Source organism: Arachis ipaensis, chromosome B10 (genome assembly GCF_059453495.1).
Source record: "Arachis ipaensis isolate K30076 ecotype BB chromosome B10, ASM5945349v1, whole genome shotgun sequence".
In the NCBI taxonomy this organism is placed as follows: domain Eukaryota; kingdom Viridiplantae; phylum Streptophyta; class Magnoliopsida; order Fabales; family Fabaceae; genus Arachis; species Arachis ipaensis.
The window spans coordinates 14,448,382-14,462,728 of NC_142435.1; positions in this window are offsets into that span (position 1 = coordinate 14,448,382).

Sequence of the window (14,347 nt, forward strand, 5' to 3'; positions counted from 1 at the left end):
GTAAATTTGTTGAGAAACATTCATATCAAGTGGGTCTTGCTCTACTTCGTTCTCAGTTGAAGTGCCAAGAATTTCCATGGACGTCTTTTAAATCTAAGGCAGCTACTCACATGAATAAGGTTTGGCAAAAGTGGGTATTTACAGTATTGTTTGAGGAGGGTGATAGTTTTATGAGGAGATTAAAATTTGCTGGTGTTGCTGAGGCTATCCGCACATCTGCAGGTTGGTTGTTCTCTACCATCTATCATCATAATTGGTTCTTATCATTTCTTTACTTTGTTGCTATATATTGAAGAAGCACTAATTGATTTCTTCTTAGCAGGCTTGGGTGTTCAACAAAATGGATATGATATGAGTTTACTTTGGCAGAGGTGGTATTCTCAAACTCATACTTTTATGACTTCTTGGTGTGAGTTTTCACCCACTTTGAAAGATGTTGTGGTTCTTCTTCAACTGCCGGTGTTTGGCAGTGTGGATCTCACTCTTCTTCGCCTAGATTCTGATCTACTTAAGCTTGCGAGACATCTTCAAATGAGTTTAAGTGATGCTGGTCGATATACAAAAGAGTTGTCCAAGACTAGGCGCGTTAAGAAATCTTCCTCCAAAGATAAGCATCCAAAAATTCGTGGGTTCTTGAAAGGAAAAGAGGTGGTTGGCGACAAGAAAGATTCCAAGAAGAAGAAGATTACTGTTAAGTATTCTTACTCTAATTGGTCTCGTTATTTCTTTGGTGATTTCCTCAATGGTGAGTTTGTCCCTGCTCCTGCTGTTCCTTCAGATCTTAGGAAAGCTGCTTTTGTCGCTTATTGGTTAAGTAAATATGTGTTTTTGGGACCGGCGGATGATTGTATGAGCCATGGGGTGTTTCTTTTAGCTTGCTTGATTGCTGGAGGAGAACGTCTGCCATTGGCTTTTCTGTACCTCGGCAGTTTATATATGCGGCTTGATCAAATTTTTGAGCAACTTAAGATTGCTCATGATCGCTTTCCAGTATTGGCTTTCATTGACGAAATATTTCTTCAACTCTTTCTTTTTGAGCGGTTCTCTCAGTTTGCTCCCATCCGTAAGCCCCCTACAATACTTCCAGATAAGAAGGCAAGTCCTCGTGCTTGGATTTGGGGCTCAGCTCATCCTTCCAAATCTTTGGAGGAATATTTTTGTTTTCGCCCGTACATAACCTCTTACTAGCCTAGTGCATCGGTTATTCATCGTATATATTCTGCTTGTCTTGAACATGACCGCAATGATATTTCCACTGGCAAGGAAGGGACTTATGACTTTTGGCTTCTGTGTACTTCTCCTACCCCCATTTCTGGTTTGATTGTTATGGACAGTGACTTCCATTGTGGAGCTTTGATCCGTCCAGTGATCTACCGTCCTGATAGGGTAAGTCGCCAACTAGGGTGGGACCAAGATCCAAAAAATGTGGAGCATATTTTTTTTCACCGAAAAATTTAATGAAAAAGGTTCTGTTTCAAAAAGAACTCTCGGAGTATAATCCTTGCTTGGTTGTTCCTCTTGATAGGGATGGGGAGTTACAATGGAGTATGTGGATTACCTCATGCGTATGAAGAAGCATATTAGGCAATATGAGGGTACCTTCGTTCCAAATGTCAGATCATTTGTTCCAGTTTTGATCAAGGATCCATATTTCATGACTGGCAACCTTTCTCCTTCAACCATTGCAAGTAATACTTGCTCTTTGCTGATTCTTGTTTTTTGTTTCCTCACTTCTTTTTTGTTTTTCTCTCCCCTTTTTTTGGGCTTTGTGTGTTTGACTGTTGTATCTTCTGTGCTGGTATTTTGTAGACTTGGACGCTAGGTGTTACAAACATCCACCTTCTTCAAAAAGAAAATTTGATGACTCGGTTGTTACTGCTGAAGTGGTCAAGCACAGTAAAGTGGAGAGTTCAAATCTTAAGGTTGCAAAGAGGTCTCTTAAAAAACCACCTAGGCCTTCCATTGATGCTACACCTTCACCAATTTCCACTGGCTCAGGAATTTCTCCTTCCTCGACAGCATAAGCTAAGGGTTCTTCTGTCACTGCTTGCTTTGTTAAATCATCATAGTCTCCTTCTAATCCGGTAAATGTAGGCGATGAGAGCTCCCAAGAAAGGGTCAGTGGGGACTCTCCTAATTCATTTGTTGTTGGCGATGTCCCTGACGAGGGTACTACCCAAGATGTTGTTCGAGGTGGCCCACAAGCAATAGCAAGTTCTAAAAGCAATGTTGACATTGAGCCGGGTGTTACCTGCTAAGGGGATCCTACTAGAAGCGATGTTACTCCCATCCAAACAATATGTCCTGGTGCAGGTACAAGTGTTGTTTCTGAGTCCACATTTCAAGCTTCGAGCACTTCTAATATCACAAAGGAACCCTCAGCTAGTGCTTCTTCCGGTGTGTTCCATTGTATTTCTTTTCATTTGTCAGGCGTGCCAGCATTTTACAAGTCCTTGATAGAAAAGGTGTTTTCTTACTTGTTTGTTTTGCTTTTCAGTTTCTGTCCGTGATGAGTTTGAGCATTTTGATGGCGATGCGAAGAATTTGTTATCAGAGATTGCATCCCGGGCTCCTTCCTTCCTGCTTCCAAATGACATAAACTGCCTTTTCAAGAAGCTTAGGTATCAAGCTTTCCTGGATGCATGGGATTTCTTTACTTCATACTCCCTTGCAGACTTGTGGGGTACTCATCGAAATATGGTAGAAAATCATCTAAATAACCTTAAGTTATTTAAATTTAGTGGTCGTTGGCTTGAGAATCTTTCTGCTAAATTGGAGCCTCCACCTGGGGTACTTGATCTTGCTAGAGAAGAATTATTGTCTAAAGAGTATCATGTCCTCTCTTCTGATGTTTCTATTCTTCAAAAAAAGGTTCGCAAACTTACATCTGAATTGAACACCATGAAGGCTAGGTTAGCCAATGTCAGCCAGGAGCGAGAGCAATTGGCCAAACATAAGGAGGCTACTTCTTCTGTAATTTCTTATAGTGATATTTTGTGGTTGTGATAGTTTTTCAACACTTTATTTTGTAAAATATGTAATACTTTGACAAAGTATATTTTTGTCATGCTGTTTCTATGACTTTCATTGTACACCTCTTTTTGGGTGTTATGCTTCCCCTCTTTTATATATATATATATATTGTGCATACTCCTCCAGGTGTTTTATTTTTCTGTACATGCTTGTGTGATCACTTTATTTTGGATACACACGCACCTTTTTTTTGCAGGGGGAGGGTATGATTCTAAGAAGAGCAGGATTATCTACTGCTTTTTTTTTCTCTACCTTTTTTTCAGGCCAAAAAAGGAAGGTACCTAGAACTTTCTTACCCTATTTATGCTCTCTCTTTTTTAGGAGCCTGGAGGGTGGGGCACTTCACTTTTTAGAAATATTTTGTACTACAGATTTCTTAAGATTCATCATTCACAACTTTTGAGTATATAATTGCTAATGTAATTTTTTCATGCATTGTAGGATGCTTGTAAAATAATATAACATAGACATTGGCTCTTGATAAAGAAGCCTTTTGGAATTGAAATTCAAACTACTAAAGCTGAAATTAGGCATAGTACTTCTTGGCATACTTGAAATTGATGGGGCCAGTGGTTGTTCCATGATCTGGGTCCAACAGGATGCAGTGTCAATTGTGGTGTACTTCAGAAACAATGTAAGGACCCTCCCATTTGGGAGCTCATTTTGGCAAAGACATCTTCCTCATTATTGCGTCTACTGATTTTAGTACCAGATCACCCTCTAGGAACACCCTGGGCCGAACATGCTTATCATAAGCTAATGCTAGTCTCCGGTGGTATTCTTCCATCTTGCTTCCCACGACTTCTCTTTTTTCTTCCAACTCTTGAAACTCAGCTTCATGATCCCTTGCTTCATCTAACAACATTCTGGCGGTGGGTACTTCAATCTCTGCTGGCAGTACAGCTTCAAGCCCATAAACCAATGAGAAGGGTGTTACTCCGGTTGTTCCATGTCTGGTTATTCTGTAAGCCCAAAGAGCAAGTGGTAGGTATTCACTCCAATCCTTATGGGCGTCGGTCACCATCTTTGTGAGTATTTTCAAAAGGCTCTTGTTAGTAGCCTCTGCCTGGCCATTGCCTTGCGGGTAGTAGGGGGAAGACTTGTGATGTTTGATTTGGTACTGTTCAAGAACACCCCCACACTCTTTGGTTAACAAAGTGGGTTCCATTGTCAGACACCAGAACGCTTGGCGGCCCGAACCTACATATTATATTTTCTTTGATAAATCTCACTACTGCTTCAGCATTTGCTTCCCTGACGGCCACAGCCTCCACCCACTTGGTGAAATTTTCTATTGCAACTAGAATCTATTCTTTCCCATTTATGGGGGGTTGATCGGTCCCACAAAATCTACCGCCTATGTTTGGAATAGGTATGGTGTTTTGAGGCTGTTCTTCTGCACGCTTGGTGCATGTATCAAGTTTGCATGCTTTTGGCATTGCAGACACCTCTTAGCCTAGTTGATTGCATCTTCCTTCATTTTTGGCCAGTAATAGCCGATCCGGATTAGTTCATACCACAACGCCCTTCCTCCTTGGTGTCTTCCATATACTCCTTGATCGACTTATTCCAAGACTTTATCTTTTTCTTCATCTCAAACGCATTTTAGCATCTCCCCGGTAAAACTCTTTTTGAACAACTCACCTTTCTGCAAGAAGTAGCGTTTTGATTTCTTCTTCAATCTCTCAGCTTCTATTTTTTCTCAAGGTAAAACTCCAACATCGAGGTACTCTATGATAGGTTATTGCCAATTGTGAACATTACATATCTGCGTACTTTCTTTTGTTTCTTGACAAGCCTTGCAGGAAGCTTGTAATTCATCACAATGAGACTTCATTTTCGTCCAATAAATACCCCACCTCTAGAGCCTTCGGTACAAACCAGGGCCCTCTTCTCCGCAAGTGGCTCCATGCAATTGTTCTGATTTTTCTTTCCCTTCCTCTTCTCCTACACATTTCATGAGGACTCCATCATTACTTTTTTTGAACATTTGACCATTGAGGAGGTAAAATCCTCTTGTTTCTTTGGTGATGTTGAGCATTCTGAGCCGTTCATGTATAGGCATTTTCCAATCATTGGTTTTTCCTTCCACGGATATCCTTTCTTTTTCTGGCAGAACTTTCAACTACCCCGTGTTCCAAATCATGTTATCCATTTTGAATAGTGACTCTACTCTCCAATGTTGCTAAAGCATCCGCATGCTTGTTTTCTATTTGGGGTACATGCTCAAATGAGATCTTATCAAATACCTTCATCATGCGCCACACTTGTTCTCTGTATAAGTCCAGACTTCTTTCCTTCGTGCTGTACCCTCCTTGGATCTGTTGTATTATTAGGTTGGAGTCTCCTTTGACATGGAGTTTCTTGATACCAACTTCTTGATCCATCTTTAGACCGAGCATTAGCGCTTCATACTCTGCCTCATTGTTTGTGCAAGAGAAATCCAATCGAAACATGAAGGACATATTTCTTTCATGGGAGTCTGTAAGGACAACCCCTGCCCCTCCTTGAGGATTCAAAGGTGTTCCATCAAACATGAGGGTCCATGTTTCCTCTTCATTGCAAGCATGAACAGTCTCTATTGTTCCTGGAATCTGATCCGGCAACTCTTCAATCATTGCTTTTTCAGGACATATCGACAAGAGGTCAGCTAAAGCTTGGCTCTAAATGGTGGTAGGTGTTACCAATTTCACATCATATTCACTTATTAGGAGTGCCCAACGACTCATTCTTCCAGTCAACATTGGCTTTTTGATTAAAAATCTGAGACCTTCATTTTTTGATACGACTTCTACTTGGTGTGCTTGAAAGTAGTGTCGGTATCTTTGTGAGATGTACACCAGAGCGAGACAATGTTTCTCTGGCGAGGAGTATCTTTGTTCTGGCCCTTTTATGGCTCTACTAACATAAGCAATGGGTTTCTCTTTGCCTTCACCTTCTTGTGCAATTAACCCACTAACTGCTTCTTCTTCTACTGCTAAGAATACCTTCAATGGTGCACCAGGTTGAGGGGAAGTCAAGGTGTGAGTGGATGTGAGAACGTCCTTGATCTTGTTCATTATAGCTTGGTGGCGTTGTTCCCACTTAAAGGTGTTCTTCTCTTTCAACAAAGGTCTTGGGGGTCCTAAGAGCTCCCATAATGCTGGTATGAACCTTCGAATGTACCCCAGCTTGCCTATGAACTTCTGAAGTCCCTTAATGTCTTTCGGGGGTTCTATATCTTGGACAGCTTTAACCTTATCCTCGTCAGCTGAAATGCCTCCCTTGTGGACTCTGAATCCTAAGAACCTTCCAGATGACACCCCGAAGGCACATTTCATGGGGTTCATCTTGAGTCTATACTTTCTGCATCTAGTGAACACAGCTCTGAGGTGTTCTGTGTGTTGCTTCTCGGATGTTGACTAGAAAACCAAATCGTCTACATAGTCTTCCACAAAGTCATGCATTATGTTGTGGAATATAGCAGTCATGGCTCTTTGGTAGGTTGCTCCAACATTCTTTAGGTCAAAAGGTATGACAGTATAGTAAAAATTACCTACGGGTGTTCGAAATGCTGTCTTTTCTTCATTTCCTGGAGCCATTCTAATTTGGTTGTACCCGCTAAATCCATCCATGAAGGAGAACCTTTCAAATCCTACAGCATCTACCATTCTATCAACATCTGGCAGAGGAAAATCATCCTTAGGGCAAGCTTTGTTTAGATCTCTAAAATCCATGCAGCACCGGATCTGCCCATTCTTCTTTTTCACTGGTACTATGTTGGCTAACCAAGAGGGGTGTTGTATCGGTTTGATGAATTTGGCTGCGAGTAACTTTTTGATTTCTTTCTTTACTTGAGCTTCTATTTCATTAGAGAATTTTCTAGGAGCTCGCTTGACAGGAATTGCTGCTTTCCTCACAGCTAAATTGTGGGTTACCAAGTTTGGGTCTAACCCCAGCATTTCATCATAGCTCCAAGCGAACACATCTCTGAACTCTGTTAATAGCACTATCAAATCCCTTTTCTCCTTCTCCCCTAGAGCTTTGCACATGAACAAAGGCCTAGAGTGTTCTTCAGTCCTTAAATTAATCTCTTCCAATTCTTCCTCCTTCTACTTTGCTTCATCTTGGAGTTGGAGAGGGGAATTTCCTATGTCGCTTTGAAGATGTTCTTTCTCTTGTACACTTAGGATGTCGGGGTCATGGGAGTTCTGGTAATTTTCCTCCGCTGGACCCCCGAGTTTCTATAGGATACACTACTGATGAGCGGATAATTTATACGCTTTTTGGCATTATTTTTACATAGTTTTTAGTATGATTTGATTAGTTTTTAATATATTTTTATTAGTTTTTAAATAAAAATCATATTTCTAGACTTTACTATGATTTTGTGTATTTTTCTGTGATTTCAGGTAATTTCTGGCTGAAATTGAGAGACTTGAGCAAAAATCTGATTCAGAGGCTGAAGAAGGACTACAGATGCTGTTGGATTCTGACCTCCATGCACTCAAAGTGGATTTTCTGGAGATACAGAAACCCAAATGGCGCGCTCTCAATTGCGTTAGAAAGTAGACATCCAGGGCTTTTCAGCAATATATAATAGTCCATACTTTACCCAAGCTTAGACAACACAAACTAGCATTTAACGCCAGCTTTCTGCCCTATTCTGGCATTAAACGCCAGAAACAAGTTGCAAAGCAGAATTAAACGCCAGAAACAAGTTACAAACTGGCGTTCAACTCCAAGGAAGACCTCTACACGTGAAAGCTTCAACGCTCAGCCCAAGCACACACCAAGTGGGCCCGGAAGTGGATTTCTGCATCATTTACTCATTTTTGAAAACCCTAGTAACTAGTTTAGTATAAATAGGACTTTTTACTATTGTATTTATATCTCTGGTTAGTCTTTGACTAATTAGATGCTCTGAGATCACGTTTAGGGGGCTGGTCATTCGGCCATGCCTGGACCTTGTTCTTATGTATTTTCAACGGTAGAGTTTCTACACACCATAGATTAAGGTGTGGAGCTCTGCTGTTCCTCATGAATTAATGCAAAGTACTATTGTTTTTCTATTCAACTCAAGCCTATTTCTTCTCTAAGATATTCATTCGCACACAAGAACATGATGAATGTGATGATTATGTGACGCTCATCATCATTCTCACTTATGAACGCGTGCCTGACAAACACTTCTGTTCTACATGAAAGCAAGCTTGAATGCATATCTCTTAGCCTCCTGATCTACGATCAGAGTCTTCGTGGTATAGGCTAGAATTATTGGCGGCCATTCTTGAGATCCGGAAAGTCTAAACCTTGTCTGTGGTATTCCGAGTAGGATCTGGGAAGGGATGGCTGTGACGAGCTTCAAACTCGCGAGTGCTGGGCGTAGTGATAGACGCAAAAGGATTACTGAATCCTATTCTGGCATGATCGAGAACCGACAGATGATTAGCCGTGCGGTGACAGCGCATTTGGACCATTTTCACTGAGAGGATGGGATATAGCCATTGACAACGGTGATGCCCAACATACAGCTTGCCATGGAAAGGAGTATGAATGATTGGATGAAAGCAGTAGGAAAGCAGAGGTTCATAAGGAATAAAAGCATCTCCATATGCTTATCTGAAATTCTCACCAATGAATTACGTAAATATTTCTATCCTATTTTATATTTTAATTATATTTTAATTATCAAATCTCCATAACCAATTGAATCTGCCTGACTGAGATTTGCAAGATGACCATAGCTTGCTTCAAGCTGACAATCTCCGTGGGATCGACCCTTACTCACGTAAGGTTTATTACTTGGACGACCCAGTGCACTTGTTGGTTAGTTGTGCGAAGTTGTGACAAAGAACTAAGATTATGAACGTGCGTATCAAGTTTTTGGCACCGTTAAAGGAATGAACAATCACGATTTCGTGCACAAAGTTTTTGGCGCCGTTGCCGGGGATTGTTCGAGTTTGGACAACTGACGGTTCATCTTGTTGCTCAGATTAGGTAATTTTATTTTAATTTTAAGTTTTTGTTTTTTTTTTATTTTGGAAAAATTTTCAAAAAATAAATAAATAAAAATTAAATTATTCTATGTTCTTCAGAATTTTTAAGAATGAATTCTAGAGTTTCATGATGATCTATTGAAGTCTGGCTGGCTATAAAGCCATGTCTAATCCTTTGGACCGAGGTTTCAACTATCATTAGAGAAGAGCTTCTTTGTCTTTCTCAGCAATTTAGCTTTTGTATGTAATGATCTGCTAAAGCTTGGCTGGTCATTGGCCATGTCTAGTGTTTTGGACCGGAGCTTTCACTGAAAGCTTGGCTGGCTAGTAAGCCATGTCTAATTCCTGGACCGGAGCTTTAGACTAACATTGCACGATTCATGGAATTCTCATTAGAAATTCTGAAATCCTTATTTTTCTTTTTCAAAATAATTTTCGAAAAATCCAAAAAAAATTTATAAAATCATAAAAACCAAAAAAATTTTGATGTTTCTTGTTTGAGTCTTGTATCAATTTTTAAGTTTGGTGTCAATTGCATCTTTTTAATTTCATTAAAATTTTCGAAAACTCATGCATGTGTTCTTCATGATCTTCAAGTTGTTCTTGATGATCTACTTTGTTTGATCTTTGCAATTTTATGTTTCATGTCTTTCCTTGTTTTTCATATGCAATTTCAATTTGTTAGTGTCTAAACATTGAAAATTTCTAAGTTTGGTGTCTTGCATGTCTTTCTTTTCTTAAAAATATTTTCGAAAACATGTTCTTGATGTTCATCTTGACATTCAAAGTGTTCTTGACATTAAAGAAGCGCTTGTTGGGAGGCAACCCAATGTTATTTAATTATATCTATTTATTTTCCATTGCTATTTTATGTTTTCTTTAGGTTGATGATCATGTGAAGTCACAAAAAACTACTGAAAAATCAAAAACAGAATGAAAAGCAGCATTAAAAATAGCTCACCCTGAAGGAAGAGCTTACTGGCGTTTAAACGCCAGTAAGAAGCATCAAACTGGCGTTTAACGCCAGAAAGAAGCATCAAGCTGGCGTTAAATGCCAGAAACAAGCACCAAACTAGCGTTTAACGCCCGAACAGAGCATGGAATTGGCGTTAAACGCCAAGAACAAGCAGCAAGCTGGCGTTTAACGCCAGACATGCATTCTAAGGGCGTTTTGCACGCCTACTTGGAGTAGGGATGCTAAGTCCTTGACCCCTCAGGATCTGTGGACCCCACAGGATCCCCACCTCTTCTTCTCTCCTCTTCGCACCTTTTCATACCTCTCTTCCCTAAATACCCTTAACCACTCACATCCATCCACTCTTCCCCATAAACCCCACCTACCTCCAAAATTCAAATTCTTTTCCCTCCCAAACCCAACCCTAATGGCGAAAACCTACCCTCCATCCCACCCCTATATAAACCCCTTAACACTACTCCATTTTCACACATCACAACCACTACTTCTCCCCCTTGGCCAAATACACTATCTCACTCCATCTCCTCTATTTTCTTCTTCTTCTACTACTTTCTTTCTTCTTTTTCTCGAGGACGAGCAAACCTTTTAAGTTTGGTGTGGTAAAAGCATTGCTTTTTGTTTTTCCATAACCATTAATGGCACCTAAGGCCAGAAAAACCTCAAGAAAGAGGAAAGGAAAGATAATTGCTTCCACCTCTGAGCCATGGGAGATGGAGAGATTCATCTCAAAGGTCCATCAAGACCACTTCTATGAAGTGTGGCCAAGAAAAAGGTGATCCCTGAGGTCCCTTTTAAGCTCAAAAAGAGCGAATATCCAGAGATCCGACAAGAGACTAGAAGAAAAGGATGGGAAGTTCTCTCTAATCCTATTCAACAAGTCAGAATCTTAATGGTTCAGGAGTTCTATGCAAACACATGGATCACTAGGAACCATGATCAAAGTATGAACCCAAACCCAAAGAATTGGCTTACAATGGTTCGGGAAAAATACTTAGATTTCAGTCCAGAAAATGTAAGGTTGGCGTTCAAATTGCCAATGATGCAAGAAAACGCACGCCCCTACACTAGAAGGGTCAACTTTGATCAAAGGTTGGACCAAGTCCTCATGGACATATGTGTGGAAGGAGCTCAATGGAAAGTTGACTCAAGAGGCAAGCCAGTTCAATTGAGAAGACCGGACCTTAAGCCTGTAGCTAGAGGATGGTTGGAGTTCATCCAACGCTCAATTATTCCTACTAGCAACCGGTCTGAAGTTACTGTAGACCGGGCCATCATGATCCATAGTATCATGATTGGGGAGGAAGTGGAAGTTCATGAGATTATACCTCAAGAACTCTACAAGGTGGCTGACAAGTCATCCACTTTGGCAAGGTTAGCCTTTCCTCACCTCATTTTCCACCTCTGCAATTCAGCTGGAATTGACATAGAGGGAGACATCCTCATTGATGAGGACAAGCCCATCACTAAGAAAAGGATGGAGCAAACAAGAGATCATGGACCTCAACAAGAGCATGAGAAAATTCCTCACCATGAAATCCCTGAGATGCCTCAAGGGATGCACTTTCCTCCACAAAACTATTGGGAGCAAATCAACACCTCCCTAAGAGAATTAAGTTCCAACATGGGACAACTAAGGATGGAACACCAAGAGCACTCCATCATTCTCCATGAGATTAGAGAAGATCAAAGAGCTATGAGGGAGGAGCAACAAAGACAAGGAAGAGACATAGAGGAGCTCAAGAGCACCATTGGTTCTTCAAGAAGAGGAAGACGCCACCCTCACTAAGGTGGACCCGTTCCTTAATCTCCTTGTTCTTTTTTTCCTGTTTTTCGGTTCTTGAGCCTTATGTTTTATTTATGTTTGTGTCTTTACTATATGATCATTAGTGTTTAAGTGTCTATGTCTTAAAGCTATGAATGTCCTATGAATCCATCACCTCTCTTAAATGAAAAATGTTTTAATTACAAAAGAACAAGAAGTACATGAATTTCGAATTCATCCTTGAAATTAGTTTAATTATTTTGATGTGGTGACAATACTTTTTGTTTTCTGAATGAATGCTTGAACAGTGCATATGTCTTTTGAATTTGTTGTCTATGAATGTTAAAATTGTTGGCTCTTGAAAGAATGATGAAAAAAGAGAAATGTTATTTGATGATCTGAAAAATCATAAAATTGATTCTTGAAGCAAGAAAAAGCTGTGAAGAACAAAGCTTGCAGAAAAAAATGCGAAAAAAAAGAAAAAAAAAGAAGCAAGCAGAAAAAGCCAATAGCCCTTAAAACCAAAAGGCAAGGGTAATAAAAAGGATCCAAGGCTTTGAGCATCAGTGGATAGGAAGGCCCAAAAGGGATAAAATCCTGGCCTAAGCGGCTAAACCAAGCTGTCCCTAACCATGTGCTTGTGGCGTGAAGGTGTCAAGTGAAAAGCTTGAGACTGAGCGGTTAAAGTCAAGGTCCAAAGCAAAAACAGAGTGTGCTTAAGAACCCTGGACACCTCTAATTGGGGACTTTAGCAAAGCTGAGTCACAATCTGAAAAGGTTCACCCAATTATGTGTCTGTGGCATTTATGTATCTGGTGGTAATACTGGAAAACAAAGTGCTTAAGGTCACGGCTAAGACTCATAAAGTAGCTGTGTTCAAGAATCAACATACTGAACTAGGAGAATCAATAACACTATCTGAATTCTGAGTTCCCATAGATGCCAATCATTCTGAACTTCGAAGGATAAAGTGAGATGCCAAAACTGTTCAGAGGTAAAAAGCTACTAGTCCCGCTCATCTAATTGGAGCTAAGTTTCATTGATATTTGGAATTTATAGTATATTCTCTTCTTTTTATCCTATTTGATTTTCAGTTACTTGGGGACAAGCAATAATTTAAGTTTGGTGTTGTGATGAGCGGATAATTTATACGCTTTTTGGCATTGTTTTTACATAGTTTTTAGTATGATTTGATTAGTTTTTAATATATTTTTATTATTTTTTAAATAAAAATCACATTTCTGGATTTTACTATGATTTTGTGTATTTTTCTGTGATTTCAGGTAATTTCTGGCTGAAATTGAGGGACTTGAGCAAAAATCTGATTCAGAGGCTGAAGAAGGACTGCAGATGCTGTTGGATTCTGACCTCCCTGCACTCAAAGTGGATTTTCTAGAGCTATAGAAACCCAAATGATGCGTTCTCAATTGCGTTAGAAAGTACACATCCAGGGCTTTCCATCAATATATAATAGTCCATACTTTGCCCAATTTTAGATGATGCAAACTGGCGTTTTTCCATCTTTCTGCCCTATTCTGGCGTTAAACGCCAGAAACAAGTTGCAAAGCAGAATTAAATGCCAGAAACAAGTTACAAACTGGCGTTCAACTCCAAGGAAGACCTCTACACGTGAAAGCTTCAACGCTCAGCCCAAGCACACACCAAGTGGGCCCGGAAGTGAATTTCTGCATCATTTACTCATTTCTGCAAACCCTAGTAACTAGTGTAGTATAAATAGGACTTTTTACTATTGTATTTATATCTCTGGTTAGTCTTTGACTAATTAGATGTTCTGAGATCACGTTTAAGGGGCTGGCCATTCAGCCATGCCTGGACCTTGCTCTTATATATTTTCAACGGTAGAGTTTCTACACACCATAGATTAAGGTGTGGAGCTCTGCTGTTCCTCATGAATTAATGCAAAGTACTATTGTTTTTCTATTCAACTCAAGCCTATTTCTTCTCTAAGATATTCATTCGCACATAAGAACATGATGAATGTGATGATTATGTGACGCTCATCATCATTCTCACTTATGAATGCGTGCCTGACAAACACTTCTGTTTTACATGAAAGCAAGCTTGAATGCATATCTCTTAGCCTCCTGATCTACAATCAGAGTCTTCGTGGTATAGGCTAGAATTATTGGTGGCCATTCTTGAGATCCGGAAAGTCTAAACCTTGTCTATGGTATTCCGAGTAGGATCTGGGAAGGGATGGCTGTGACGAGCTTCAAACTCGCGAGTGCTGGGCGTAGTGACAGACGCAAAAGGATTACTAAATCCTATTCTAGCATGATCGAGAACCGACAGATGATTAGCCGTGCGGTGACAGCGCATTTGGACCATTTTCACTGAGAGGACGAGATGTAGCCATTGACAACGGTGATGCCCAACATACAGCTTGCCATGGAAAGGAGTATGAAAGATTGGATGAAAGCAGTAGGAAAGCAGAGGTTCAGAAGGAATAAAAGCATCTCCATACGCTTATCTGAAATTCTCACCAATGAATTACATAAATATTTCTATCCTATTTTATATTTTAATTATATTTTAATTATCAAATCTCCATAACCAATTGAATCTGCCTGACTAAGA